This window comes from Mustela lutreola, chromosome 4 (assembly GCF_030435805.1).
Source record: "Mustela lutreola isolate mMusLut2 chromosome 4, mMusLut2.pri, whole genome shotgun sequence".
Lineage (NCBI taxonomy): Eukaryota > Metazoa > Chordata > Mammalia > Carnivora > Mustelidae > Mustela > Mustela lutreola.
The window spans coordinates 81,248,432-81,272,267 of record NC_081293.1 but is presented as its reverse complement, the minus strand read 5'-3'; positions in this window follow the sequence as shown (position 1 = coordinate 81,272,267).

The following is a 23,836-nucleotide window of genomic DNA, read 5'->3' as shown; positions in this document are numbered from 1 at the left end:
ATCTGGCTGTTTTCTTCTTCCTCTTCCTCCTCCTCCTCCTCCTCCTTTTCTTCCTTCCCACCCCCACCCTGACCCCCGGCCTTTGACAGTCCTTTAACTGAGAGATACTTACAAAGTTATTTTTTTCTACATAACTCTAATACTATTTTTTTCACTTATAAATATAACTCCCAGCTCAAAGCCTTCAGGACTATCTTCACTAGACTCATATCTGTAATGAAATGTCTCCATTTCTCATACATTATATCTTGGCTCCTGAGATCAGAGGAGATCTGCTGTGCTCAGAGTGCTACCGCCATAGACTAATGCACTGTATCTTGGGAGAGGGGCTGGAGAGTACCTTGAGGAATGTAGGAACTTAGGAACTTTTTATTTTCTCATTCTCAATCCTACTACTTTAACATGGACCCCAGAAGTTGGCTTTCAGTGGTTTGCCACTGAAAAGATCACTTACATCTTTTTTCATATAAGAACTTTTTTCATATAAGAACTGCATGGAGTATCACAGTAATTATATCTGATAAGTTTTTAAAGATTTTAACTTTTCTCCTCAATGACAACGGTATTATTAAACCAGTAAAAAAGACTTAGTCAAACTAATTAGTCACCCTCTAGTTGGGAAAAAAAAAAAAGAGAGATTTTAACATTTCTCTTGGCATACATAAAAATAGTCTTGGTTAAATATCATAAAGAAATTAAAATATCATACAGAATTCCAAAATATGAAGTATTTTGATGGCAGTGTTACTGGGAAATCTGGAATCTCAGAACTTTTCTTATGTATATACTTGTAAAAATTACAAACAATAAAAAAAAAAAAAAAAGCCAACTCTGATTTTCTGTAGCCAGAGACATGAATTAGTCGAAGGGCTATTTGGAGAACATAGAATTGACAGACGCCTAGAGGACTGTATGTGGAAGATACGCAGATATCAGGGTAATTCTGGAAGGTATTTACTGACTTAAACAAGGTCCCAATTGCGATGCTGCTGCCATTGCTGCTGCAAGATACTGTCAGCGCCTGCAGGATGGAAACCACCGTACACGAACTGCTCCCTGTGCTGGCTTTGCTTCTCTCGATTCAGACTCCCCTTCCCCCAAAACCCCGAGAAGCGGCATCTTAGTGTGGCCAAGTCCAATACTTGGCTCTGCTACCAGGGGTTGGGAAGAGGTAGGAGCTCTCTCCTCCAGCCTGTAAACTGGGGAGCAGAGAATCTCATACTACAATACCTCATTAATTGGAATAGAAGAACAGAAAAAGCAGATTAATAGAGCTTCAAAGAGAAGCAAATGCCGAATAAAAAAAAAATAAATAACAAATGCCCCTTCTAGCATAATGGAAGATTAATAGTTTGCATTCTCTTTTTTACACTATTCACTTGATTGTTTACTATAAATGTAACATATGATCAGCAAACAATACTTGACAATAAAAACAAGGATAACAAAAGGGATTCTATTTAGTCCCATTAAGAAGTAAAATTGCTGGGGCACCTGGGTGGCTCAGTGGGTTAAGCCTCTGCCTTCGGGGTCATGATCTCAGAGTCCTGGGATTGAGCCCCACATGGGGCTCTCTGCTCAGTGGGGAGCCTGCTTCTTCCTCTCTCTGCCTATTTATGATCTGTCAAATAAATAAAATCTTTTAAAAAAAAGTAAAATTTCTAATACTGAAGTATGGACTCCTGGGGCTGCTGTTTACAAAGTGCCGCCAACTGGATGGCATAAAGCAATACAAATATATTCTCTCCCAGTCCTGCAGGCTACAAGTCCCAAACAAAGGTGTCTGCAAGGCCAGGATCCTCTGGGACTCTGTGGGGGGTGGGGGGAATCTCTGTGCCTCTTGCTAGCAGCTGGCTGTGGCAGGTCACCAGGATGGTCCTCGGACTCTGGCTACCTCACCCCAACCTCTGTTGTGTCATCATGGGCCTTTCTCTCTGTGGGTCTCTGTCTTCACAGAGTGTTTTCCTCTTCTTATAAGGACAAGAGTCACATTGGATTGGGGGCCAACCTGATGACTTTATTTTAAATGGATTATTTTGTAAACACCCTATTTCCAAAAAAGGTCACACCCAGAGGAACCAAAAGGTCAGGACTTCAACATATCTTTGTGGAGGAAGCAATTTAACCAATGCAAGTGGTGTGTGTTTTCATTTTTATTTGCATACATCAACTTTACATGGTTGCCTATGGGGACATGACAAGGAAGATCTTACTCAGCCATGATGCTCAAGTACTCGTGTATCTACGACATAGACTGAACCTGAGTATCTTATGCTCAGTGGAGTTAGCCAGAAACAAGAAGGCAGGTATTGTAGGATTCCACTTACATCAAGTACTAGAATCAGCAAATTCATGGAGAAGGGAAATATAATAGTGGCTATCAGAGGACTAGAGAGAGAAAGAAGTGGGAGCTATTATTTTAGGAGGACAACAGGGTTTCTGTTTGGATAGTAATAAAGTTCTGGACATGGGATAGTGATAATGGGTGTACAACATTTTGAATACACCAAATGTCACTGAGCTATATACTTAAAGATGGTTGCAATGATAAATTTTGCGTTATGTCCTTTAGAAATGGACAAGACACAAACAGATACTTCATCTATTAGTTATTTCCTACCACAATCAAGGTTTTAATATTTTTAAAAGATTTTATTTATTTGACAGAGAGATAGGGAGAGAGAGAGCACAAGCACTGGTAGGCCAAGGGACCGGCAAGCTCCCCACTGAGCAGAGAACCCAATGGTGGGGCTCCATCCCAGCACCTTGGAATCAAGACCTGAGCCAAAGACAGAGACCTAACCGTGGACCCCTCGAGTCGCTCCCACTCTCAAGGTTTTAGACTGGGGTGTGGTTTCATCTGAGGCTTGACTGGAGAATTATCCACTTCCAAATTCAAACTGCTTTTGGCAAAATTCACTTCCACGTGGTGTATGACAAAAAGCTACATTTTCTTGTTGGCGCTTGACTAAAGACCATTTGCAGTTCCTTGCCACAGAAGGAATTGCAAATAAAAACCACAATAAGATCACTATCAGAATAAATCAAACTAAAAAGACTGAGGATATCAGGAATATACATGAGGAACTGAACTTACTGGACCACTTATATCCTACTGGTGGGAAAGTAAAATTGTTCACCAATTTCTTAAAAAGTTAAGTCACAACCACGACATGGTCTGTTCTTCCCATGGCTACTTAAGAGATTAAGTAATAACTTAAATCTCTTATCAACAGATAAATGGATAAATAAAAGGCAATACATCCATGCAATGAAATACGACTCAGCAACAAAAAAGAATGAAATAGATTCCATTGATAAGAAAGCATGAACTACTGATAAATATAACAACATGGTAATGCTTAAGGTTTTGCTAACTTAAAAAAAATCAGACATAGAAAGAGTACATACTGTCTGATTTTATTTCTGTAGCTTTATAGTAAGAGTAAACTAACCTATATTGACAGAAAATAGATTGATGTTGCAGGGGCAAGACAGGAGGGACAGACCACAAGGAAGCATGAGGACACTATTCGGAGTGATGGAAAAGCTCTGTATTCTACTGTGCATTTATTGTGGAAAAGGTGAATACACATTTCAAAATGTAGTCTTCCTATTAATCCAAGTATTGTACTTACAATATCCCTTCCACTTACAAAAATAAAAAATATAATAAAGTAGCTCAATATAGAAACAAACTGTTCTAGAAAACATTCGGGAAGACTTTCTTAGTCCCTCACCCAGTCGTTTCTCTGATACTTACAGTGTGAGCTCAGAAGCAGTATGAAGTTTCTTTGCCAATTTTGTAACTAAGAACAATTGTTTGATCGAGTGAAAAAGAGACTGCCCACTCATACGATTCCTTCTTCTGTCAGCAAGAAATCAATACCTTAAGTCTGATCACTCAGGCAAAAGGATTAAAGGGACATGGTGGTGGGATAAAAGAGTAAGTGCCATAGAACTCAGTTTCAAAAAATAAAAATCCCCGAACTACTAAATATGATGATATCTTCTTCTCCATTGTATCCCAATAAGTAGATCAAGGTTGATAAGCACTCTTTTTATGGCATCATCTAAATGGGCAATGCATTTTCAGTTAAGAAGTTTTGAAAGCAGTCCATTCAATGTCTCTTCCTGACAGTAGATCTGATGTAACTTAATTTGTATAGATTCATTATGGAACCTCTACAAAATTGAGTCACAGAACTCAAGCTAGGAAGTGGAAAAATTGGGTCACGTGAAGGAGTCAAACTTGTGTGTAAGAAGAAAAAATAGAATTAAAGTATTGGAAATAGGACTTTAGGGATCAAAGAAAGTGTAGTAGAAAAAAGAGGGTAAGTTAAACTGTACATTTAGAATAGTTCTAACCTTTTCTTACTGTATCTCATCAGCAAAATAGTTTGAGCATTAAGAACCTCTTAATTTATTAATTCATTTACATGTTGGCTGCTGTCAATTATATTCACAATGTAATATTATATATCTTACAAGACAGAATAAAGATGAAATAAAGATGTGAATGTATTTACATTTGTATTTTATTTATTAATGGTACACAAATAGCTGAGTACCACCTTGTAATATGGCTACAGAAGTATGTAACTCTATCTAAAATAAATATATTTCAAATGTAAATGTGAATTTTTAAGTAATTTTTATTTTGGCTTTAATCATATCCCCCCCAAAAAAACCACCATTTGAAAGGTGTTTAACAGATGCAGGGAGTGCTTCATCGGCTTCTTTTTCAATCCTGCCTCTACTTTGGAGATTAAGTTGCCTTTTGACTAAGCTTTTATGTAAGAGAGAGTTAAAAATAAATACCTACATACATATTTGCTTAACTTTTGCAGGGAAAACAATAAAAGACTAATCCAAAAATTAATAAGAAGTAGTTATCTCTTAGATAGACTAAGAAGTAGTCTATCTCTTGAAGGAGAACGATTTTTCAAAACCTAAGTCTGACCATATCACTCCATTATTTCAGTGATACCCCAACTCACTCAGGAAGAAAACCAAAGCCCTCACTTAGTTATTAGTCGGGTTGCCAGTTAAAACACAGACATCCCATTTCATTTGAATTTCAGATTAAAAAAAAAAAATTAGCATAAGCTTATCCCACATATTGTGATATGTTCTCATTCTTGGCTAAATATATTAACTACAGCCTATTATTCTTTTAGGAATACCATGCCATTGCTCTACTTTACATTTATTTGTCATTGTTGCATAGAATGGATTATTTGATATTTATAAATCTTTGACTCAGTTGTATAACTGCATGTGAATTTTTTTGTATGCAAGTCTTGATTTCATGGTTTTTTTTTTTTTAAATTAAGAGTTGTGGATATTCAGTCATGGATATCCTCATTGTCCAAAGTTGATTTTAAAGATGGAATTGATGCTTCTGCACAGCAAACAGTCAACAAAACAGAGGCAACCCACGGAATGGGAGAAGGTATTTGCAAATGACACTACAGACAAAGGGCAGATATCCAAGATCTATAAAGAACTTCTCAAACTCAACACCCAAAAAACAGATAATCCTATCAAAAAAAATGGGCAGAAGTCATGAGCAGATACTTTTCCAATGAAGATATACAAATGGCTAGCAGACACATGAAAAAAATGATCATCATTAGCCATCAGGGAAATTCAAATCAAGACTACATTGAGATATCACCTTACCCCAGTTAGAATGGCAAAGAGTAACAAGGCAGGAAACAACAAATGTTGGAGAGGATATGGGAAAAAGGAAACCCTCTTAACACTTTTGGTAGGAATGCAAGTTGGAACAGCCATTTTGGAAAACAAAGTGGATGTTCCTCAAAATGTTAAACATAGAGCTATCCTATAAACTAGCCATTACACTACTGGAATTTACCCCAAAGATACAGATATAGTGAAAACAAGGGCCACATGCACCCCAATGTTCATAGCAGCAATGTTCACAATAGGCAAAGATGGAAGGAACCAAGATGCCCTTCAACAGACAAATGGATAAAGAAGATGTGGTCCAGAGCTACAATTGAATATTACTCAATGACCAGAAAGGATGAATACCCACCATTTGCACTGACAAGGATGGGACTGGAGGGGATTATGCTACATGAACTAAACCAAGCTGAGAAAGACAATTATCTTGTAGTTTCATTTATATGTGTAACATAAGGAATAGCATGAAGGTCACTAGGAGAAGGAAGGGAAAAATGAAGGGGGTATGAGAATCAGAGGGGGAGATGAGCCACTAGAAACCATGGACTCTGGGAAACATACTGAGGGTTTCAGAGGGGAGGGGGTGGGGGTATGGGTGAGCCCAGTGATGGATATTAAGGAGGACACGTATTGCATGTAACACTGGGTGTTACACACAAATAATGAGTCATGGAACACTACATCAAAAACTAACGATGTATTTTATGGTGGCTAACATAATGATAAAATATATATATATAATATATATGTATATACATATATATTATATATATATATATCTCAAGCCCCACATTGGGATCTCTGCTCAGCAGGGAGCCTGCTTCCTCCTCTCTCTCTGCTTGCTTCTCTGCCTGCTTGTGATCTCTGTCAAATAAATAAATAAAATCATTTAAAAAAAATTTTTTTGGTTACATTTATATTAAATTACTTTTCCAAGGTCTTTTTATTCCTTTTCATCTACCCTTTATTTTGAATATTGTGATTTTTTTCTTACTACTGACCCTATATAACCTATAATTCTCCATATCCAATAAATTACATATTTTCTTTTAAGATAAATCTTTTTCACATTTTCAAAATTGGAACAAGCCTTTCAATTGCATTATATATTCATTTTGCTATTGTTTGCATCCATTGGAAAGTTTGTATATATATATATGTAAGTATATATATATAAACTTATACATATGGAATTATATATACATATGAAATTGTATATATACATATATATATGAATGGTGACTTTTTTTCTGAAGACAAATTCTTAGAATAAACAAAATATATTATTTATTAGATTCCAGCCATATACCAGGTACTGAGTGCTAAACACTGGAAACATAGTTGTAGACAAAACAAACTCTGACCATTGAAGTCACATTCCCGTAGCAGGTGACACAGTTGTTACCTATGTCATTGAACAAATGACAAGTTCTTAATTTTGTTACGTTTTCTGAAAGAAAACTGCAGAGTGTTTCCAGAATTAGAGATTGGGGTCTGGATTCAAAATCATTAGTGATGAAAGAACTGAGAAGAAGGGACAATTTCAGATCTGAAAAATAAGAGGTCGCTTAAAGGTATGCGCACCTGGGAGAGTAGAGATGAGACACAGGTCTTGTCAACTCCAGAGACCATTCCTTTTATTGACTTTTCTGGCATCCATACTTAGAAGGATGTTTACTGAGGACCTAACTAAGTAATGGAAGTAACTTATTTATAGTGGGATTACTAATTAAGTTGTAAAATAAGCAAAAGGAAAAAACCTTGAAAAGGGCAGTACACCTTTCCCACCAGACAGTGGGCGTTAGATTCTCCTTGGGAGCGCCCACATGTACTGCTGACCTATATGGGCTTCTTAGTCCACTTGGGCTCCGGCAACTACACATCATAGACTGATGGCTGAAAAATCACAGAGATGTATTGCTCATTGTTTTGAAGGCTGGGAGGTGAAAGGTGAAGACTCTGGCAGATTTCGTGTCTGGCGAGAGCTGCTTCATACACAGTCTTCTCGCTGTGTCCACAGGGAGTGAAAGGGGTGAAGTGGCTCTCTAGGGTCTCTTTTATAAAACCCAAATCCCATTCATGAAAACGCTGCCCTAATGACCTAATCACTTTCCAGAACCCTGCCCCCCAAACCATAACGTTGGAATTAGGCTTCAACATGTTTATTTTGGTACTACACACTTTTCAAGCTACAGCAACTTTTTTTTTTTTTTTTTTTTTTTTTTTTTAATAAAGAGATACCATGATTTAGGCTGCAACTTTAAATGATATTTAGTACTCAGATTTGTCAAGCTCTTCTTCTTCCTCTTTATATCCTTAAAGTTTTTGCCTTTTAATATGACATCTGCAAATAGCTAATCTCATCCAATATATGTTTATTTCACAGGTCAACTCTAACAATAAATTTTTTCTATTCCCCAAGTACATGGGGGTGGGGCTGAGAGGAATTCAGGGTCACACCAACATACTGTATAATCTTCTTGTAGATAAAATCTGCTTTATTCTTTGTTACATTGCTATCAGTGCCTTGGAAAAGTCAGGGCAGGTATAGGTACTCGATAAATATCCATCACAAGGAGCAAGGAAGGAAGAAAGGAGAGAGGGAAAGAAGCAATAAGGGAAGGATGGAGGAGGAAGGAAATGTAATATATAAAACAAGAAGCTTGTTTGCAAAGGTTATGTTTTTAGCTCTTGGCTTCTATGTGTAGGCATTTACAATAGGTACAAGTGAAATGCATTTGTGTTTTCTTACTTATATCATTTAAAGACACTGCTAAGTGGATATTAATGTTCCCATTTAAGAAATTTAAAGAATATCCACACAAGTAAATTACTGAAAATAATATAGCATGAAATATTGAAATGATAAAATAATGTCCATTGATAATTTGGGAGTTGGATGCCATATATCTTGACCTCAGGAATATTGAGGGTTTAGTATGAAAAGGATGGTCACATTTTGATGCATTATTCATTTGTTATTTTTATTTAATAAAATTATAAATAATTATTTTGTTTTAGTTTATTTGGATTGTAAATAATGGAAAGTATTTTATGGCATTTTGTACTCCTTTAGTTCTTCCTATTTATGCTTTGATTTTAGGGTCCAATGTTTGGCCTTCTTTTCCAAAACTATTTCTAACCCCAAACCACAAGATTCTTAGGAATAAATCTAACCAAAGAGGCAGAGAATCTGTACGCAGACAACTGTGCAGTACTCATGAAAGAAATTGAGGAAGACAGAAAGAAATGCAAAAACGTTCCGTGCTCATGGATAGGAAGAACAAATATTGTGAAAATGTCTATGCTTCCTAGAGCAATTTACACATTTAATGAAATCCTTATCAAAATACCAATTTTTTTCCAAAGAAATAGAACAAATAATCCTAAAATTTATATGAAACTAGAAAAGACCCTGAAAAGCCAGAGGAATGTTGAAAAACAAAACTGAAGTTGGCAGCATCACAATTCCAGACTTCAAGATCTATTACAAAGTTGTAGTCATCAAGACAGTACAGTACTGGCACAAAAACAGACAAATAGATCAATGAAACAGAATAGAGAACCTAGAAATGGACTCTCAACTCTATGGTCAACTAATCTTTGACAAAGCAGGAAAGAAAGTCCAATGTCAAAAAAACAGCCTCTTCAACAAATGGTGCTGGGAAAATTGGACAGCCACATGCTGTCTATTTCCTCACACCACACATAAAAACATACTGCAAATGAAGAAAGACCTCAGTGTGAAACAGGAATTCATCCAAATCCTTGAGGAGAAAACAGGCAGCAATCTCTTCAACCTCAGCTGCAGCAAACTTCTTCCTAGAAACATGGCCAAAAGCAAGGGCAGCAAGGAACTATTGGGATTTCATCAAGATCAAAATCTTTTGCCCAGCAAAGGAAACAGTTAACAAAACCAAAAGACAACTGACAGAACAAGAGAAGATATTTGCAAATGACATATAAGATAAAGGGCTAGTATTCAAAATCTACAAAGAACTTATCAAACTCAACACCCAAAGAACCAATAATTCAATCAAGAAATGGGCAGAAAACATGAACAGACATTTCTGCAAAGACATCCAGATGGCCAACAGACACATGAAAAAGTGCTCCACATCACTCGGCATCAGGGAAATACAAATCAAAACTACAAGGAGATACCACCACAGTCACCACCAGTCAAAATGGCTAAAATTAACAAGTCAGGAAACAACAGATGCTGCTGAGGATGCAGAAAAAAACACCTACACTGTTGGAGGGAATGAAAGCTGGTGTAGCCACTCTGGGAGACAGTATGGAGGTTCCTCAAAAAGTTGAAAATAGAGCTATCCTACAACCCAGCAATCACACTGCTGGGTATTTACTCTAAAGATACAAATGCAGTGATAGAAGGGGCATGTGTACCAGAATGCTTATAGCAACAATGTCCACAATAGCCAAACTATGGAAAAAACCTAGATGTCAATCAACAGATGAATGGATAAAGAAGATGTGGGATATATACACAATGAAATACTATGCAACCATCAAAAAAGGCCACAAAATCTTGCTGTTTGCAATGACGCGGATGGAACTAGAGGGTATTATGCTAAGCAAAATAAGTCAGTCAGAGAAAGATAATTAAACGATCTCTCTGATATGAGGAATTTGAGAGGCAGGGGGGAATTCGAGGGGGGAAGGGAAGGAAAAAAATTTAACAAGACGGGACTGGGGAGAGAGACAAATCAGAAGAGTCTCAATCCAGGAAACAAAGTAAGGGTTGCTGGACAGTGTTGGGGAGGGATAGAGTGGCTGGGTTATGAACATTGGGGAGGGTATGTGCTATGGTGAGTGCTGTGAATTGTGTAAGACTGATGATTCACAGACATGCACCCCTGAAATAAATAATACATTATATGTGAAATTAAAAATTTTAAAATAAAATCTGTAACATTTAAATCACAACTGATACTCTCTTAGAACAAAATGGATATATATTTTTTTTCATAATTCCTTATAGCATGCAGTTATCACTTTTACATACTCCCTCCTTACATTGCATGCTACAGGTAAAATGTAAATAATTAGCAGAAAGCAATAAATTAGCAAAAGAGAAGGCATTAAGCTTGAGGGGTAAAGCATCAATATGATAATAAGCTACTGATTGTGTTTCTAAGAGTTATTTCAATTAATAAAAACAAAAAATGAGGAAACAGAAACTTAAAAAATAAAGATTTATTCATTTGATAGAGACACAGCGAGAGAGGGAACACAAGCAGGGGGAATGGGAGAGAGAGAGGGAGAATCAGCCTCCCCACTGAGCAGGGAGCCTAATGCGGGCCTCAATCTCAGGACCCCAGAATCATGACCTGAGCTGAAGACAGACATTTAATGACTGAGCCATCCGGGTGGCCTAAACCTTATTTCTGTATAAATCTTCAGTCTCCTGAACAGAAAAAATGTTATTAATGGAATATGACTATTTTACATAAACCTGATATATTTTTCATTTATAATTTTACCGATCAGATATTTCTTATTGAATTAAAACAGATTAACATGTTCAGGGAAATTATATAATTTTTAAAATATCAAATCTGTTGCATTAGATTTAATTCACTTAGAGCAATGTCATTATTTAGTAACCTGTAACATTACACACATGTTTTTTTATGAATGAATAGTTTTTCTGTAATTTGATATACTTCATCTAGGAAGAACAAATTCCCATAGGTGAGTAAATCACATATATATATATGTGTGGGTCTGGGTATATATATTATGTACCTAACATCTATCACTATCTATCTACATCCAGATAGAAACGATATCAGGTATTTCCAGAGGAAAAGAGACACTGAATTAATTTCATTCAAATTATGTCAGAACCATTCTGAAACCCACAAGGCAGCTCTAGAGAACTTTTGCATTAGGTCTCAGAATAAGTTTGATGCTACGTTCTTTGATTTCTTTGATCCAGCACTGAAATATGGAGTAAAAGCATTTTGACACAAAATTTAGAAAGAGAGATTTGGAACTTCTGGTAGAATGAAACAAAACTCATTTTTAAGCCAACGTGGAACATAAAATACAAACTCCTATAGAATATGATGGTAGTGCTTCATGCCTTCTGTTATTCCTTATAATGCTGCATACAGAATATGAGCGCATGAAATAAGCACAGGCATGGATGAATTTACTCATCAATCTAAAATTCCATTAAATAGGGGCCCCTGGGTGGCTCAGTCTGTAGACTTAGGTCATGATCCCAGGATCCTGGGATTGAGCCCCACATTGGGCTCCCTGCTCAGTGGGGAACCTGCTTCTCCCTCTTCCTCTGCCTCTCCCCCTACTTGTGCTCTGTCAAATGAATACACAAAATCTTTTTAAAAAGTTCAATAAAGAAGTATGTCTGTTTCCCAAAAAATAAGCTGTCTTTATAAAAACCAATGTAAAGTTTTAGAGGTCTTTACTGGAACTCGTAGCCTTCAGCGTGAGACTTCAGGGACACCCTACGAATAGCAGAAAATAGAATGAGTGATTACTCATACATAACTGTGGCACAGCAAGAAAATAATTTAATGCTGGTGTGCCTTCCCCATTTTCCCCCAGTGGAGGAGGATATATAAATGCGGAACACTAATGATTTAGATACTACTAACGTGGCTGAGTACTCACTCAGGGAAGGCTGCAGAGGCTTATAAAGTAGAAGACTGCCTCTTTGAAGGACAGTAAAGATTACCAAGTTGCATATATAAAGAATCAATTCTCTTCAGGTGATTTTTTTTTTTTTTTAAAACATCACTTTAGGGAAAGTGGTATACTAAGGGGAAAAAATCATCTTTCAGTTTGAATGCATGTTTAATTTGCAAAGTTCAATTAAGTTCACAGGCCATGAGAAGAAATAGGAATGGAGGAGCCAACCCATCGAATTCATCAAAGGGAGAATGGAAAGAAGAAAGGAAAGAGTCAGGAAGAATTGTAATTAGTCCAGACAAAATAAAATCTAGTTTTTTCTTGATTTTCATAAATGCCATGACTGTTAATCACATATTAAAAGTTACTAATTATCAATAGTTTACTATATGCTGTGCAGTTTTTTAAATTACTGCTTTTAACAGCACTGCAAATTCAAAACTAATTATATCTTTGAGATGGGATTGCACCAGGCTAAACCCAGTTGTTGTTGGTAATGGTAGATAGCTGTGTACCTACTCAGAAACTATAACCTCACCATATCCAACATTTAGAAGCTTCTGTTAAACCTTATCCAGAAAACTAATTTTACTGATCATGGATTTCCTCTCATTGTTTTTCCAAACCATTATTGACAAAGTTTAAGTTTCATGCATATGCAAAATTTTTTAAAGATAAGAAATAAGCTGTGATTTCAAATTCTGAAACTTATATTTATGGTATGAAAATGTTCCCAATACTGGAAGAAGTTTCAAAGGAGGTATTCAGAGTAATTCCCAGTTCAGAATATCAAGGGAGTAACACAGTACAAAATTACTCTCCTACTAGAAACAATTAGAAAACTTAAAAAAAAAAAAAAATTAAGAGATGACTGTTTTCAAATGTTGGATATTCTGTATCATGAAACTATGACTGTTAAGATAATGAAAGCAAAGGAAAGATATTCTGCCATTGCTAATATAGTTGACCCTTGAACAATGTGGATTTGAACTGCACAGGTCCATTTATATAATCAATCAATCATAAATACCATACAGTACTATAACATATTTTCCTTATGGCTTTCTCTTTAAGATTTTTCTTTGAGAGAGAAATAAAAAGTGGGGGTAGGGACAGAGGGAGAAGCAGACTCCCCACTGAGCAGGGAGTTGGATTTGGGGCTTGATCCCAGGACCCTGAGATCACAAGATGAGCCGAAGGCAGATGCATAATTGACATGAGACACCCAGGTGCATCCCTTATGATTTTCTTAATGATATTGTCTTCATCTAGCTTACTTTATCATAAAAATACAGTATAGAGACACATAACATACAAAATATGTGAGATTCAGCTGTTTATTAGTAAGGCTTCTCATCAATAGACTATTAATAGTTAAGTTTTTAGGAAGTCACAAGTTATAGGTGGATTTTTGACTACAGGGGATTGGTACTTGTGACTTGTGACCACAGTATTCAAGGGCCAAGTGTACTTTCAAAATATAGAGATAATTGCTGTATTATGTGAAAACTAAATCAGCAACTCTGCTAAAGTAAGGAAACAGAAACTAAAGTTTAGGGAAGACAAGATGTCTAGGATTTGTGAGACAAAAGTCATCAGGTATCTGAGTCACTGGCTAAGCACACCACACCTACATGTCTGAAGGCATAGAATGAAAACCTACACCCAGGCAAGAAAAATTTCTGAGGGATGAAAAATTTTTATCAGAGGTATAGGATTAATAATTCCCATAGCACCAAGAGGACCAAGAGTCATTTAAATTTCCTCCAGCCAATAAAGAAAATATATTGAATACATGAGACACATAATCAGGAAGAAATAATAGTCAGTAGAAACACAGAAATGATCATAAAAGGGTATTAGAAGGGCTCATATAAATATGTCCTACCTGCTAAAAAATGTAAGATAATATTCACATGAGGAGAGAAATGAAAGATATAAAAAAAGAAAACATGTGGAATATCTACATATAAAAAATTTTCAATTACTAAAACAGATTCTCATGGAAAAGAATTACATCAGATTAGAAACTGCAGAAGGAAAAATGAGTGTGTTAAGACTGGGAACCAGGCAATATTCAACTGTCATCACTTTTCTTTAGTGACAGCTGAAGTTTTTTTGCCTAAACACAAAGGGGAACATACACAAATTAATGGAAGAGAATAGACCAAAAATTGGATCACATAAATATTTGCAACTTATCTTTGACAAATGAGAAGGACAATTTATTGGATAATGGGTAGTCTTTTCCACAAATGGTGCAGGAACAACTGGACACTCATAGGCAAAATTTAAAAATCTAGACAGAGACTTTACCTGTTTCACAGAAATTATCTCAAAGTTGACCAAACACCTTTATGTAAATCAAAGAATACAAAATTTGTAAATGAAAACCTAAGAAAAAATCTATGTAAGCATGGATTTGGCCATGAGTTTTTGGGTACAACACAAAAGGTTAATCCATGAAAGAAAAAACTGATAACTTAGATCTTATTAAAATTAAATTCATCTGCTCCATAAAAGATATGGTTAAAAGAATCAAGAGACAAACCACAAACGGAGGGAAATACTTGCAAAACACATGTCTGGTAAAGAATTCTGTATTCAGAATATACAAAGAATGCTTAAGAGACAACGATAAGAAAGTAAACTATTCAAATTTAAAATGACCAAAAATCTGGACAGATACCTTGCCAGATGTAAAGAAGAAAGATGAATTTCTAAAACCCAAAGACATGGACATCAAATACTGGTGAGGGTGCACAACAATGGGAATGCTTACTCACTGCTAGTGGGAAGGCAAACTGATACAACCATGTGGAAGACAGTTTACAAGTTTCTTGCAGAGATAAACCTGATCTTGCCATAAAATCCATTAACTGTCCTCCTAGGTACATAATTGATTTTGAAACACAGAACCCCACATGCAAATATTTATAAAAGCATTGTTCATCATTGCAAAAATCTCAAAGCAACCAAGATAGCCTTCAATAAGCAAGTGGATAGACAAACGGTGGCACATCCAGCTCAGTGGGTTAAAGCCTCTGCCTTCAGCTCAGATCATGATCTCAGGGTCCGGGGATCAAGCCCCGCATTGGGCTCTCTGCTCAGTCGGGAGCCTGCTTCCCTTCCTCTCTCTGCCTGCCTGTCTCTCTGCCTGCTTGTGAACTCTGTCAAATAAATAAATAAAATCTTTAAAAAAAAACAAAAAAAGATTTACTTACTCATTTTAGGTGTAGAGAGAGTAAGAGAGAGCATGAGTAGGAGGGGCAGACAGAGAGGGCGAGAGAATCCTAAGCAGACTCTGCTACTGAGCACAGAGCCGGAGTCAGGGCTCGATCCCATGACCCTGAGACCATGAACAGGGCTGAAGCCAAGGGTCAGATGTTTAACTGACTACACTACCAGGGGCCCCTGTTCAATATAATATTTTTAAAAGATTTATTTATTTGTTTATTTATTTGAGAGATAGAGAGGGAGAGCATAAGCCAGGGGGAGAGGCAGAGGGAGAAGGCGGCTCCCCGCTGAGCAGAGAGCCCGATGTGGGGCTTGATCCCAGGACTCTGGGATCATGACCTGAGCTGAAGGCAGACACTTAACCATCTGAGCCACCCAGGCATCCCTCCATGTAATATTTTTAAGTGATAAGAAGAAAGGGGCACCTGCATGACTGTTCAGCAGGGAGCCTGCCTCTCCCTCTCCCTCTACTGATCCCCCTGCTTGTGCTCTTTCACTCCATCAAAGAAATAAAATCATTTAAAAAAAAATAAGAAAAAAGCAATTTTCAAGCTACAAAAAACATGGAGGAACTTTAAACTCATATTGCCAATAGAAGAGGTCAGCTTGAAAACACTACACCTGGTATGAGGACAATTATGTAAAGTTTGTGAAAGACAAAACCATAGAATTAATAATGATTAGTGGAGCTGGAGATCTAGGGAAGGGAGAGACAAAATGGTGAAGTGTGGGGAATTTTTAGTGCAGTACAACTAGTCTGTATGACACTGTAATGGTGGATACATGACATAACACATTTGTCAAAACCCATAAAACTTCAGAGCACAACGAGTGAATGAACCCTAATGTGTACAAATTAAAAACAAAAACAAAAACAGAAAAATCCCCCAAAACATGCAGAGGTTGCAGAATCTCAGGAAGGAATGTAGGCTATGGACGAGAGGACCTACCAGCATCACGAATCTGTACAACAACTTCAGTGACAGGGCTGGAGGCACTCAGCTCCGTGACTTTGCAAGAACTTAATCCTGCCAAAATCACGAGGAAGCTTAGAAGTGGGTCCTTCCCCCGCAGAGCCTTCTTTTAAGATCGCAGACACTGCCCTACAACACCTTGACTGTAGACACATCAGAGGCAGAGGAAACAGCAACAACAACAAAAACTAGTGCCTGGATTCCTGGGTCACAGAAACTGTGAGATAATAATTGTGTTCCTCAGCTTGCTTTTTCTTTTCCCCCAAAGATTTATTTATTTGACAGAGAGAGAGAGAGAGAGATCACAAGCAGAGAGGCAGGCAGAGAGAGGGGGGAAGCAGGCTCCCTGCTGAGCAAAGAGCCCGGTGTGGGGCTTGAGCCCAGGACCCTGAGATCATGACCTGAGCCAAAGGCAGAGGCTTACCCCACTGAGCCACCCAGATGCCCCTGCCCTCAGCTTGCTTCCTAAATAAGAAAATAACTCTCAAAGATTCTGCTGAATATTTCTAACCAGGTAATGTCCAAATTCTTTGGCTTATGAAACAGGTTTCATGATTAAAAATCTTGAAGTAGCAAATTACATTCATATTTTTTATTTTCAGAATTTTGCAAACTACTTGTTACAGGGTTAAGTGCTCAAAAAGCATTTATTACAAAATTAGATGCATGTTCATGACAGTTTTGATTAGATGAATAGATGAAAGCAGGTGCCTAAATGTGAGGATAAACTTGAATAGTTGTAGTAACTATATGTATTTATTTGTCTGTATAACCTTTTATTATATAATGTAGTCAGGTTCTGTTATTCAGTTATGATGGAAAATGAATAAACCCTCCTTTAGTGTGATAGTACTGAGGCTAGATAATCTAATCATTAAATAAAATGGCCTCAATGCAATGATAACCGGTTCCGGGTAATCCACTTAAAGGAAAATCTAAAACAGAGGAATTATTGTGACACCTTTAACTGAAAAGTGAACTAGACACACACACACACACATACACACACACACACCGGTGTATCTTTGGATCACATACAATAGTACCAAAATAGCGATGCCTGAGGGACTCCGTCAGTTACGTGTCTGACTCTTGATTTTGGCTCAGGCCATGATCTCAGGGTTGGGAGATCGAGCCCTACATTGGGCTCACCCTGGAAACAGAGCCTGCTTAAGAGCCTCTCTCTTCCTCTCCCTTGCCTCTCCCCACCCATGGCTCACATGCACATGTGCATGCTCTCTCCCTCTCTTAAGGAACAGAACAGGAAAAAAAAAATTAAAAACCAACTGTTTAAAAATATTACCAAAGGAGGGATATCTGGGTGACTCAGTCAGTTAAGCCTCTGCTTTTGGCTCAGGTCTTGATCCCAGGGTCCTGGGATCAAGTCCCGTATCAGGCTTCCGGCTCAGTGGCAAAACTAGTTCTCCCTTTGCCTGATGTTCCCCCTGCTTGTGCTCTGACAAATAAATCTTTAAAAATATTACCAGAGGATACTGTAAGGGGTAGAACAAATTAACTCAGAAGAAGCAATGATAAGTATAAAATGGAAGATGAAATGTCAATTAGAGTAGTCACAGTATCTTGATGATAGTCGATTACGAGGAAGCCTATAGAAAGATCTATGATCCAATATACTGTGCAAAGGGAAGCCATGATAGGTTTTTTAAAATATTTTTTCAAATTTAAATTCAATTAATTGACTTATAGTTTATTATTAGTTTCAGAGGTAGAGTTCAGTGAGTTAGCCATGATAGATTCTTAAGGAAAAAGGCAAAAGTCAATCTCATGGTCAGAAAAGGAGCACTTTTAGAGAACCAAAGCATCACCTGGAAACCTGATGGAAATATACTCAGAACTTAGATGATGTTTTCTGTACTCATCTTAGGAAAGAAAAATAAGCCAGTCATGGAATATAGAAAGTCAAGAAGGAGAAAACACTGAAGGAACATTATTTGTCCTACAGTGCAAGTTCATAATCAGGAAAAATAATCACTTAAAATTGCATTTCAATTACTTGATTGGAATGAGATTAATGATGTATATAATATAGTTTGCCAATATGAAGATGATGGTATTTACAAAGAACTATTAAAGTTGAGTAACTATATTTTAATGTTTATGATTAGAATTGCAGATAGCATATTGGATTTCAGCTGTCCAAGAGACCGTGGAGTGATTTTAGCTTGAAATTATAATAGGCTACTTCATAAAAAAATCTATGGAGAATTGGACATCCTCAGCTTTTTTTTTAATAACTAGTCCATAATTAAATATGGTACTTTAATGATGAAGAACAAAGATTCAGATTGATACATAGAACAAAATTATTTATGTGCTAACCAAGTGTGTGAGAGCAAGGAATTGAAAGCAATCAGAAGTGCCTTGCTCTTATGGGAATGAGTCTAAGATACTGGCATACAGAGGCACTCAGATCATGTTATAATTGCAATTCTTGATTGGATCGGGACAACATATCCCACTGTGGTTGCTAATCCCTCCATGGTATCAAAGATCTATTTTTTGAAGGTTAGTTGTGAACAAATCCATGCTGTTCCACTGAAAGCCCTCAAAGGGCTTTATTTAAAACAAAATTTAATCACTGAATGTGCAAATGAGAAAAATTTAATTTTTTTCACTGAAAAAGAACAACAAGAAATAGAATTTCTTGGGTATGCAAGGAAATATCTTGTCAGTTAAGCTTAGAAAAGACAAATGTGAGAAGAATTAGGTCCCATACTTACTTGGCTCCCATTACATATTTACATATCTAAGAAGAACCTGAAACACATGCAACTATAAGGTAGCATACGTTTGTAAGCATATGGAATTTGACATATCAGACAAAAATAGAAAAAAAAGACTGAAAGTAGGCAAAAATAATAGGGAACACAAGATAAGTTCTTTCATATACATTTGGTAAAGAGAAGTGAAAACTCAGTAAGGGTGCTCAAGGAAGGAAAGCAAAACCAAACTGAATTCAGTATATTAGAAATTAAACAGAGAGTGGCCTTGGTGACCAGAATAAACCCACCTGTAGTTAACTATTGTGTTTTTTGGCTCATATTCACTGAAGCGCAATTTCTATATTCTTGCATCTTGTGGATTCTCTTTTACAGAACTTTATAGTTTTATAAACTTTCAAATAATGTTCTTCTCAATGGCTTTTTATTTTCCAGTCATTCTGCAGTGCCATTAAATGATTTGCTATTTAAAATTTGCCATTCAAACTCTTTAGAATTATTCAATTATCCCAGTATTACTTGCCGATGGTTGAGTGTGTTCATTCTCATAATTGGGTTTCTTTTATCATCCCATTTTATGTTTATTAAATTATCTGAAATTTCCTGTGTTTTGGATTCTGATAGACAAGAAAAATCACACAGCACTTGCTTTCTGTTTTAATTGCTGCAAATCAGTTTTGATGACAAGGTATTAGAAACAAATTCCTTTGAAGTAAATTCCAAAAACCCACAGGCTTTAATTTACTTTTTGGTCTACATCATTTCAATTTAGAAAGACAATTTCTTCTTTTCCTCTTGAGGAACAGACACTAACTCCATTCTCTCACTGATGAGCCACCCTCCCCTATGCTCCCTGTGCTTACACACATTCACACATGCGCACGCACACACACATATACACACACACAATCTGATAGGTAATTGCAATTTTGGATTATAATCTTTATATTTAAAACTAAACTGTTATGTTATATGCCAGTTATATTTTAATAAAGATGAAAAAATAAAATTAAACTTGCCCCCTCTTTTGTAATTACTGAAAAGACAAATTGTAGTTGTATGTGCATATTATTTATGATAATGACCTCTTCAAACATGATCTGGTCAATCATGTACTTCAAGGATGAGCATATCTAGAAGTAGGGAAGTAATTTTACTGAGGCTTCTCATATTTTACTTGAAGTAAATGTGTTATAAAAAACACAATGTTAGCTTTCTTGATTTTCTTCACTGTGGAAGGAAACCATCAACAAAACTCAAAGGCAAGCTACAGAATGGGAGAAGATATTTGCAAATGACACATCCAATAAAGAGTTAGTATACAAAATCTAGAAAGAACTTCTAAAACTCAACACCCCCAAAATAAATAATACAGTTAAGAAATGGGCAGAGGACATGAACAGACATTTCTGCCAAGAAGACATCCAGATATGGACAGACACATAAGATGCTCCACATTACTTGTTGTCAGGGACATACAGATTAGAAGCACAAGGAGAGACCACCTCACATTGGTCGGAAAGACTAAAATTAACAACTCAGGAAAAAAAACAGATGTTGATGAGGATGCAGAGAAAGTCTTGGACTTTTGGTGGGAATGCAAACTAGTGTGGCCACTGGAGAAGACATACGGAGTTTCCTCAGAAAGTTAAAAATAGAACCACCCTATGAGCCAGCAATCACACTACTAGGTATTTATTTGAAGGAAACAAAAATACTGACACAAAGGGGCACATGCACCCTGATATTTAGAGTAAATATTATCTACAATAGCCATGTTGTGGAAAGAACCCAGATGTCCATCAACTGGTGAATGGATAAAGATGTGGCATATATAAATATGCATATTTATATATCCATTTTTATCCATAACATAGCCTATCCATCTTTTTTTTTTTTTTTGAAAAGATTTTATTTATTTGACAGAGATCTCAACTAGGCAGATAGGTAGGCAGAGGGAGAGAAGAGGAAGCAGGCTCCCCACTGAGCAGAGAGCCCAATGCAGGGCTCAATCCCAGGACCCCAGGATCATGACCTGAGCTGAAGGCAGAGACTTTAACCCACTTGAGCCACCCAGGAGCCCCTAGCCTATCCATCTTTAAACACACACACACACACACACACACACACACACACACACACAGGAATATTACTCAGCCATTAAAAAGAATGAAGTCTTGCCATTTGCAACAACATGGATGGAGCTAGAGTGTATTATGCTAAGTGAAATAAATAAGGTAAAGAAAGACCTATCATATGATTTCACTCATAAGTGGAATTTAAGAAACAAAACAGATGAACATAGGGAAGGGGGAAAAAAAAAAAGAGGAAAGCAAACCATAAGAGACTCTTCACTATAGAGAACAAACAGAGTTGATGGAGGGAGGCAGGCAGGGGATGGAATGGATGGGTGATGGGCATTAAGGAGGGCACTGGTTGTGATGAGCATTGGGTGTTGAATCTAAGTGATGAATCACTAAATTCTACTCCTGAAATTACTATTACACTATATGTTGACTAACTAGAATTTAAATAAAAATTTGAAACAAACAAAAAAGAAATGCAATATTAGTTTGAATTAAAGAGAAAATATTAGGCAAAACATTTTCCTCTGCAGTAGGGGAAGAAAATGATATTAAGTCCCAAGTAGAATGTTGTATTATATTTATAATGAGAAAAATATTTACTTACAGTTCTAGACCTTTCCTAACTGCAAGAGAAGTGGAAATGTCAAGTAGATACACTAATGTGAAGTACAATTGGAGGAGTTGAAAATATAAACACAAAGTAATGGAAATGAATCTGTAAATAACTGCTGAGGTTAAAAGTTAAAACCAAAAGCACGGAGAGTTAGAGAGGAGAAGGGAGTTGCGGGAAATTGGAAGGGGAGGTGAACCATGAGAGACTATGGACTCTGAAAAACAATCTGAGGGGTTTGAAGGGCGGGGGGTGGGAGGTTGGGGTACCAGGTGGTGGGTATTATAGAGGGCACGGATTGCATGGAGCACTGGGTGTGGTGCAAAAATAATGAATACTGTTATGCCGAAAATAAATAAAAAATAAATTTAAAAAAAATTAAAACCAAAACAAAAAGAAAGAAATAAATGAAAACCAAAAACCGATCTTGTTCAAAAGAAGCCAGGCACCAGATTTATAATTCAAAATTATATCTATTATGCATATAAAACCAGCTGGTATATCATATAACAAAAATACCTGTATATCTATGCTTATTGTTTCATAGAGTTCCATATGGTAATATTTTCCCTCAAATGCTCATTGAAAAGTTTGCCAATGTAATTTTCGATTGTTGTAGTCCTCCTTCTTGGTCAATGTAGAGGTTGTAAGTGTGGTCATAGTAATCATCTGGATATTTAAATATTTTACATATAAAACAAATATAGCAGTTTTGGAGTGGAGTCTTTTGGGTTTTCCACATACAGTATCATATCATCTGCGAAGAGTGATAATTTGACTTCTTTGCCAATTTGGATGCCTTTAATTTCCTTTTGTTGTCTGATTGCTGAGGCTAGGACCTCTAGTACTATGTTGAATAGCAGTGGTGATAATGGACATCCCTGCCGTGTTCCTGACCTTAGTGGAAAAGCTTTCAGTTTTTCTCCACTGAGAATGATATTTGCGGTGGGTTTTTCATAGATGGCTTTGATGATATTGAGGTATGTGCCCTCTATCCCTACACTTTGAAGAGTTTTGATCAGGAAGGGATGCTGTACTTTGTCAAATGCTTTTTCAGCATCTATTGAGAGTATCATATGGTTCTTGTTCTTTCTTTTATTGATGTGTTGTATCACATTGACTGATTTGCGGATGTTGAACCAACCTTGCAGACCTGGAATAAATCCCACTTGGTCGTGGTGAATAATCTTTTTAATGTACTGTTGAATCCTATTGGCTAGTATTTTGTTGAGTATTTTCGCATCTGTGTTCATCAAGGATATCGGTCTATAGCTCTCTTTTTTGGTGGGATCCTTGTACTGTATGTGGAAAACCCAAAAGACTCCACTCCAAAACTGCTAGAACTTATACAGGAATTCAGTAAAGTGTCAGGATATAAAAATCAATGCACAGAAATCAGTTGCATTTCTCTACACCAACAGCAAGACAGAAGAAACGGAAATTAAGGAGTCAATCCCATTTACAATTGCACCCAAAACCATAAGATACCTAGGAATAAACCTAACCAAAGAGACACAGTATCTATACTCAGAAAACTATAAAGTACTCATGCAAGAAATTGAGGAAGACACAAAGAAATGGAAAAATGATCCATGCTCCTGGATTGGAAGAATAAATATTGTGAAAATGTCTATGCTACCTAAAGCAATCTACACATTTAATGCAATTCCTATCAAAGTACCATCCATCTTTTTCAAAGAAATGGAACAAATAATTCTAAAATTTATATGGAACCAGAAAAGACCTCGAATAGCCAAAGGGATATTGAAAAAGAAAGCCAACGTCAGTGGCATCACA